This window comes from Coenobita brevimanus, chromosome 110 (genome assembly GCF_032717465.1).
Source record: "Coenobita brevimanus isolate Jiangsu-jjx chromosome 110, ASM3271746v2, whole genome shotgun sequence".
NCBI lineage: Eukaryota > Metazoa > Arthropoda > Malacostraca > Decapoda > Coenobitidae > Coenobita > Coenobita brevimanus.
Genome location: NC_137063.1, coordinates 36,686,737 through 36,696,526, shown reverse-complemented (window position 1 = coordinate 36,696,526; position 9,790 = coordinate 36,686,737).

Here is a 9,790-nt window from a genome sequence, read left to right as displayed (position 1 = left end):
TCCATGTGACTCCACAGGCTCCTCTTAAATAAATCATTTCCACTACTCTCACTCTTGACTTGTGTCCTTCCAACAACGTCCAAGCTTCACTTCCGTACGTTAGAGTTGGTATCACAATACTGTCATGTAGTAACTTTTTCACTTCCATGCTCACTTCCCTGTTTCTTATCACTGCTTTCAAGGAACCAGCAACCTTTCTTCCCTGCTGTACCCTTTCAAGCACTTCACCCTCCAAACCTCCATCCTTACTCATCACACTACCCAATTACTTAAACGTACTCACATTTTCCAATTCCTCACCATCCAACCTCGCTGTACATTCACTGACTTCACCTCTCTCAAAGACCATCACTTTACTCTTCCCTACATTCACCTTTAGATTCTGTTTCTTACACACTCTCTCAAACTCATCCACCAAGCCTTGCAGCTCCCCTTCGTCTTCACTCAACAACACAGTATCATCTGCAAACAACAGTACAGGGAGTTTCCAAACACTATCCTCTCTCACCGGGCCACTCCAACATCCACTACCCTACCTTGTACCTCTTTTATTACCCCATCCACGTACAGATTGAACAACCATGGAGACATGACACATCCCTGTTTCAACCCAACCTTCAAAGAGAAAAATTCACTTAGTTCACCATCCACACGCACTGCAGCCTTCGCACCATCGTACATACTCTTCACAGCATTCAACAACTTTCCATCTACTCCATATATTTTAATATTTTCCACAATCCTTGTCTATCCACCCTGTCATATGCTTTCTCCAAATCCATGAAAGCCGCATACAACTTCTTTCCCTTCTCTAGAAACTTTTCCACTAAAGATCTGAGAATGAATATCTGATCTACACAACCTCTTCCCTTCCTAAAGTCTTAAATAGGTTTAAATAGGTGCTATGCATGTCCGGTAGGGAGTTATTTAGGTGACTTTCAAGTTAGGCTGGGTTAGGGTCCTTAAGTACCAGTCCAGCAGGCAGGGGCCCACTTTCCAGATGGGACCACTTTCCGGGCATGCTTTTGACTCTATTACATCGGATGGTGGAGGGATTATTGTAGTGGGATTACAAGTAAGAAAACAGTACATAAACAACAGGGACTGTGAAAAAGGAAGCTAGCAGACTCAAATGTTAAGTATGTAAACAACATAATTAAGTTGATGTACTCAAATGTAGACAGAATGGTATCCAAATTATTAGGGATTAAGACTATACCAAAGAAATGGAACCTCATATTATTTGCCTGACTGAAACAAACTTAATCCCAAGGATATAAAATGACACCCTAAGCTTTGAAGATTACAATACGTGGAGAAGAGACAGAATTTTGAAAAAAGGAGGAGGAGTTCTGGCATTAACAAAGAGAAATCTACAAGTCAGAGAGATACAACTGGATATATCATCACAAGCAGAACTGATTGCATTAGAGACTGACACATCTGAAGGGTAAATAACTTTGGCAGATTTATACCCACCCAAAACAAACACTTGGGAAAAAGGTGAATATGAAGACCTGGCAGAAAGTATAATTCAGAGTTTAAGAGTGCTACTACACAGAATGGAATAGAAATCTTAAAGAATTATATTAACTGGAGATTTCAATACAAATATGAATTGGAATAATCTAGATGTAAGAAACTATAAAAGCTGTTGGGATCAAAAGCTCCTAGATCTTGTACATGAGTTTTTCTTAACACAACATGTAAACACCATAAAAAGAAGATTTGAAGATCCATCATTATTAGACCTTACATTTACCAGGCAAGATAATGATATCACCAAAATAATGTATCACCCTACATTTAATCTACCGGAGACCCACCGACATGTCGTAAAATACTCCTGCTAATACCAATACACCAGTCCTGTATGAAACAGCCCTTACATGTATTCAATATGGACGGCAGATGTTAGCACCGAAGTGGTGATATGTAGAGGTGTATGGTATGTAGGAGGACTACTGGGCCTTGGGAGTAGGCTGTGAAACCTATGCCCTGAGTCGGACAAATAAAAAAAGCAAGTGACCATGCAGTATTAAATTGCAAATTCGGGATTGCATATGATATAGTTTGCAATAATGAAAGGTACAAAAAAAGCCTAAACTGCAAAAAGGGCAATTACCATGACCTAAAGATGTACTTCACAGAAACAGATTGGGAAAAGGAGCTTAGAGGACCAGATATAAATGATATACAGTAGACCCTAGTTATCCACAAGGGTTAGGTTCTAGAGACCGGGAAGGCAAATTTTGCGGATACTCAAGTCATCATCACAAAATGGCATATTATTTCCACATAAGCTAAGCACATCCCTGAAAAAATAAAAACATACTTTAAAATATTACATATACATATTAACACTCACCAAAAGACTGTGCTCTCTTCATAACCTTTGTACAATGATGACGATTGCTGTATGATGACGATGATTGCTGTATAGATGACGATGATTGCTGTATGATGACGACGATGATTGTAGTGCAGTTCCTACAGTGCCAGTGTGGTGAGGCGACGAGATATGTGGCGGCACTGTAGGTTAGCTGTGAGTCAAGTCTGACTCTTCTGACAGGATGCCAGATAACACCTTATGCTCTTTCTTTGGCTTAGAAGGATTGCTTTTATTCTTTACTTGTTTCTTGGGAGCCATTTTTCATTTACACAATGAAGTATAGTAGAGTTGTAAACATAAGAAGGGCGACGACGAAGTATGTAACGAACTGACTGGTGTTTACAATAAGACTGGCGGAGTGGCGGGGATGCCTGTGGGTGCGAGTATCCTAACTATTGCAACAAAAGAAGTGCGTGTTGCATGCCATTTTCAAATTATGTTACAGTGTATAGTACAGTATTAAAATAAGTTTCATCTGCAGAAACTTAAATCCGCGGATGCAAATTCCGCAGAAAAATAGGGTCTACTGTATATACTGTACTGAATTACAGAAAATTCTGTGACTTTTATGAAATAGGAGTCCAAAATTATATCCCTCACTACAAAGAAACAGAAATAAGGGTAAAGAAGTGGTTTAACACAATGTAAAAAATCAAAAGAGAAGAGACTTGCTATGGAACAGATACAGAAGACACAAATGTAAGAAAGCATATAACAACTATAAACAGGCAAGAAATGATTATACAAGAATAAGGACAGAAGCTCAAAGGCAGTTTGAGGAAGAAATTATGAATAAAAGTAGTGATAACCACAGCTCTTTTATAGCTACTTACAAAGCTTATTCATCATCGTACATTCATCATCCAATCCTACGTTACCCCATGAGAAGCATAGGAGCCCAAGGCTAGGCAAGTTGGTCCTGACATTTAAGATGAGAGTGACTAGCCTCACTCATCCCTGAGTGGCATTAAGTGCGCAATAAACCCCAACCATCCGTTGGATATAAACCTTCACTGGCTCAATCTTTAGTGGGTTGAGTGGGTATAAAGCAAAACCAAAGTTAAAAATAAAATACAGTCCATCATGGATGAGGGGATATATCCAAGAAAAAGATATCTGCAGAGTTCTGAACAAAAATTTCCAATCAGCTTTTACAAAAGAAACTTTGAGAATGATGATAAGGAACATGCATGCCCACACGTATTCCCAGATACAGTAATCCCTTTAATATCTGGATGCCCAATAACTGGACTCCCCAATGTCCAGACATTTTGGGCCTGGGCCTTCGGAACCCAAAAATTTGTAAAACAGCAAAAAAAATACTTTTTTTTTCAACCGTACTTTGAACTTGATGCACGGTGCTGAACAGCTGTGTTTACGTAAGGCCCCTTGCTTCCTCCCCTCCCCAGTTACCACCTAACTACCATCCTCACTAGACGCTCATTGCAATGGATGCCGCATGTGCTCATTTTTGTGAATAAACAGTGAATAAACTGCAATACCTCACCACTGGACTACATGGAAATTTACAGTGTTGTGCAGTGTTAAGAAATTAGAATTCAGAGTGCAAAGGATTAAGTGCAGAGTGCAAACTGGCGGTGCAAGTAAGAACAGAATGTGCAGTGTTAAACAATTATAATTCACAGTGCAAAAAGGATTAAGTGCAGCCCAACACTGGATTACTGTACGTGCATCACGAGCATTTTCACCACCGCCAGAGCCTTAGAGGAGGCGGGTTAGTCTTTGCAACGGCCACGGACGTGTTGTAAGTACCCTGTACACTGCTAAATACTTTCCATACTCACTTCTAATTCCTCTTGTTCTGGTTCCTTTTCATTTAATCCATGCTTTCTGTCCCTTATTTGTGTGAATAGGGTCTTAAATACGTGCTGTGCATCTCCGGTATGGAGTTATGTAGGTGGTTTTCTGAGTTAGGTTAGATTAGGGTCCATAAGTACCTGTCCAGGAGGCATTTTCCCAGTATCCAGACAAACCCACTTTCCGGACATGCCTTTGGCTCTATTACATTGGATATTGTAGGGATTACTGTATACGAATATCGGAACAAGTGGTACAGGAAGAGTTGGGTACATTTGACAAAAGAAAAGCAAATGGTCTTGATGAAATTTCAGGTTGGGTGCTACATGAACATACAGAGGAGTTAAGCAGACCAATACATTTAATACTCAAGGAATATATTTAACAAGTCAAGGAAAATTACGTGATATTTGGAAGAAAGCAAACAGTGTTCCCCTAATCAAGAAAGGGAATAGACAGAATCCACTCGGCTACCGACCAGTACCACTGACCAGTGTTGTAAGCAAGGTACTAGAAAAGCGATTAAGAAAAATTTGGGTAAACCATATGGAAAAATACATTCTGATAACAGAAAGACAGTTTGGTTTTAGAAAAGGAAAATTGTGTGTTACAAATCTATTAAGCTACTATGACAGAGCTGCAGAAACACTACAGAAAAGAGAGGGATAGTTGGACAGTATCTATTTAGATTTTACGAAAGCATTTGACAGAGTACCGCACCAAATGCTTTTATGAAAACTGCACCATCAAGGAGGAATCCAAGATAATCTGTACTGTTGGATGCAGGATTTTCTCAGAAAGAGGGAAATGAAAACAGTACTGAGGGGTAAATACTCGTCATGGAGGGAAGTGACCAGCAGAGTTCCACGGGGCTCAGTGCTGGCACCAACTGCAGTATGTTTTTAGTATATATAAATGATATAGACAGGAACACTGGAAATGGAAGCTATCTAAATATGTTTGCAGATGATGCAAAAATCCATCCATCCATCATCCAATCCTATGTTGCCCCACGAGGAACACAGGAGCCCGGGCCTAGGCAAGCTGGTCCTGGCATTTAAGATGAGAGTGACCAGCCTCACTCATCCCTGAGTGGCATTAAGTGAGCAATAACTCCAACCATCCCTTGGATATAAACCTGCACTGTCTCGGTCCGATTGGAGCACCTTAATTACCCACTACACCACAAGGTGCCATAATTTGGTTACATGGTTACCACCTACCATTGTAAATGGCTTCCTGGCATACAGGAAACCATTTGGCTTGTCACTCAGTGTAGAGTTACCCATTGGCAGGAGAAAGAGGAAAGAATGAAGGAAAGAAAGACAGAAGAGGGAATGTACAGTCACCCATAGGCAGAAGGAAGAGGAAAGAATGAAGGAAAGAAAGACAGAAAAGGAAGGAAGAGAGAAAACGGCAGACACCCAAAGCAGCACTGCATCAAATAAGTGGATGGTAAACGCCTCCACCTTCCACAATGATGCAAATATATAAAGGAGAATTACAAACACAGACTCTTGCAGAGAGCTACAAGAATTAAATAAATTTCATGAATGGAGCAATAGATGGCAAATGGAATTCAATGTGGACAAATGCCATGTAATTAAGTTTAATAAAAGTCGAAAAAGACCAGATTGGGATTATAAGCTAGGAAGTTCAACCCTACACATATCAAGAAAGGAGAAGGACCTAGGAGTGATTATCAATAACAGACTATCTCCCGCTCACCACATAAATGAGAAGGTACAGAACATGCACACACTGCTTTCTAAAATGAGGATAGCATTCACATATACATAAATGAAGACATACTGAGAAAGATAACATTATTCATCAGATGAACTCTGGAATATGCATCAGTGGTCTGGAATTCTCATCTCAAAAAACACACAGATAAGACTGAAAAAGTACAAACGGCCACTACAAGATGGGTACCAAGCTTTAAGGATCTAAGCCACAAACAAAGACTAGAAAAAATGAACCTACCAACACTACAGGAGAGAAGCTTAATGGATTTAAGCTATGAAGAAAGACTAGAAAAACTGAACCTACCAACATTACAGGAGAGAAGGAAAAGAGGAGACACGATAATGTTATGTAAATGCATCTCAGGGAAAGAGAAAATAGACATCAATGAGTATGTAACCTATGACAAGACATCAGTGAGTGGACACTGCAAAAAAAAAATGCATAAAAAGGCAGGTGACAATGACATAAGGAAATTTAGTTACCCAAACGGAGCAACTGATCAGTAGAATGCACTACCGAATGAAACAGTGTCTGCCAAAACTATTCATAAATTTAAGAATAAGTATGATAAAAATGGTTTAATACACGGGACAGTACAAGCTTGACTCATTCCAGTAAAGATAAAATTAGGGAACACGCACACACACATGCATGCACGCACGCACGGACGCACACATGCACGGATGCATGCACGGACGCACACACGCATGGACGTGCACACACGCACACGCACGCGCGCGCAGCTTAAGGGAAATCATTCAGGAAGAAAGGGAAATGAACACGAAAAAAATGGAAGAAAATGTAGTGAAAATATTGAAGAAAAAGAGAAAATAGTGACAGAAACTGTAGAAAGGAACAGATGTGTGGCAATATCTGGAAAAAGGGAAGAGGAAGAAAAAGGCTAGATCTGTGAGACTCTAGAGACTCGGATCAAGTGAGAAAATATTGGGCAAGATCGATCCCAAAGGAAACACGTTGGAAAATGAAACTGAGGAAGTAAGGAGGATAGGGCTGTATAAAAAAGGGGAAGCAAGACCAGTGAGAGTTAAGTTGTCATCAGAAAGTGTAGTAAATGATATACTTAAAGTGACCTGGAAACTAAGTAAAGAGGCAGGGATGGAAAATATTATACAGCAGTAAGAAAAGATTTGTCTGAAGAAGAAACAGAAGTTTTAAAATCTTTGACAGAACAAGTAAAGGAAAAAAATGACAGGAAGACAGAGGAAAAATGTAAAATTTTTTTTTGGAGAGTGATGAATATGAAAATAAGGAAGTGGTATGTAAGGAACTGGATGTGAAGAAAACAAGGGGGATGGTTATGAATACGAAAGAGAAGAGTGAATAAAGATAAAGCCAGGGCAGTATATCTAAGTATCATGCATAGTAATGTGGATGGGTTAATATCTAAGAAAGGGGAACTTGGAGACTATATAAATGAAAAGAAACCTGAAATTGTATGCTTGGTGGAGACAAAGTTGGCCCGAGATGTCGATACAAAATTATTTAGATGGAAAAATTATACATGGATGGGGTAATGAGAGAAGTAAAAACATGAGTAATGGAGAGAGGGATGGCATTGGTAATGAATGGAATATTTCAAATTTGTCACAGGCTGATGATGCAGTACTGCTTGCAAATACTGGACAAGAACTTGGTAAGCTAGTGCAGAATTTTGCTGACGTCTGTAAGCATCGTCCCTTAAATGTTGAAAAGAGTAAAGTGATGGTTATTGAGAGAGAAGGTGACTCCCAGTGTGATGTTACACTGAATGGAGAAAGACTGGAATTGGTGAGAGAGTTCAAATACCTGCGTACAGTAATAGAAGAGAGAGGAAAATGTGCAAAGGAAGTTGAAAGTAGAGTGACACAAGAAGGAAAAGTAGCTGGTGCAATAAAGGCCTTAATAAGAAACAGAGGCTTGAGTGTTGCAGCTGCATGAGGCTTACATGAGACAGTGTTAGTGCCAACCTTAACATATGGACGTGAGACTATGGTATGGCATGAAAATGAAAAGGCAAGAGTAAAAGCAGTGGAGATGGGACTGATGATGAATGTATGTGCAGTACAGAGGGTGGATAGGATACCAAATAATGTGATTCGTGAAAGATGTGGAGTGAGGAAGTCGGTGGACACCAGAATCGAAGTGTATTGAGATGGTATGGTCATGTGGAGAGAATGGATAACAAGAGTGGTGAAAAAGGTATATCTGAGCGAATTTGAAAGAGGAGGCGAGGTAGGCCAAGAAGAAGGTGGAAAGATATGGTAGATGAGTGTGTGAGGAAGTGAGGTTTGGAAGTCAGTGAGGCTAGGGAACTGACAAGAGATCGAGCTGGCTGGATGAATGTTGTGAGAAGTGCATGATCAGGGATTTTGGCACCCCTTTTTAACATGGCAGCGTCCGGATTGACTCAATTGGATAAGTTTATGTGAAGCTACAGAACATGTTGAATGTTTTTGGCCTAGCCGTTGGAGCCGGGATTCCGGGGGCTTGAATGATGAGTGAACGGAAATGTGGCCCATTGGATTAGGCAAATTTGGGCTGTCTGGACATTGCTTCTCCTCACCCTGCACTAGAGTGGGAAAGGAGGTCTGGATGATGATGATGATGATGATGAAAAGTTATAATACTGTATTTGGAGTAAGGATGGAGAAAACAAGTTTGGGGGAGGTATAATGATTTTAACCCGTAATGACCTAAGAGCAAAAAATATGGAAATTGAAAATACCATGGCTGAACTTTTGGGAATTGACATAAAGGACTGTTATGGAGAAAAAATAGATGTAATAGTATTTTATATGCCCCCCAAAACTAGGGCAAGGACAAAAGATTATGAATAGTTAATAAGAGAATCCATTATTAAACTAAAGATGTTAACGAAGAAACAGAATGATAATAATAGGAGATTTTAACTGTAGAGATGTTGACTGGGAAAGTACTGATGCTGGGAACAATGAGGAATCATGGGGAAATAAATTAATGGAACTGGTGATGGAAAACATGTTAACCCAATTATTAAAGAAAATACAAGAATTAGAGGAGACAACAAACAATCAAGGCTCGACTTACTATCCACAAAGGACCCAAATAATGTTAGGAACACAACTCAATGCCCCATGGTAAAAGTGATCATCTGGTTATTGAGATGGACGTGGCGGGGGTAAGGGAAGGAGAAAGAGATGAAAAACACAAAGAAAATAGATACAATTATGGGAAGGCAGACACTGCCTCCCTGAGGAACTTTTTCCAGTGTGCAGACTGGAGAAAAATGAATGCAATCACAAATGTTGATAAGAAATATGATTTTTTTTTTAATAGAAGTATACAAAACAGGAGTTAATAAATACGTCCCAGAATTCTCCACAACTATGGAAAGGAAGAAAGAATGCTTTAACAATAGATGTAAAACAGCATGTGAAGCAAAAAAAAGATCATGGAATATAGTGAGATGAAGGTATAGTGAAAGAGCCTGGGAGGAGTACATACAGGTAAGAAATGAATATGTCAGGGTGCGGAGAGAGGAAGAAAGGAAATACGAAAAAGATATTGTAACTAAATGTAAAAAAGAACCAAAACTATTTTATAGGTTTGTAAATGGTAAAATGGAAGTTAAGGACAGTACAATACGAATGAGGGATGGAGATGAAACTTAAGAAAGAGAAGAAGAATTGTGTGAAATAATGAACAACAAGCTGCAGTCAGTCTACGTGTTGGAAGAGGAATTTAGGGAACCTGAAATGGAACCCAGGATGATGGGAATGGCAGAAATTGCAGTTGACGTGAATGAGGTGCTACAGCTGATGAGGGATTTGTATGTTTGACTAACAATGGGAC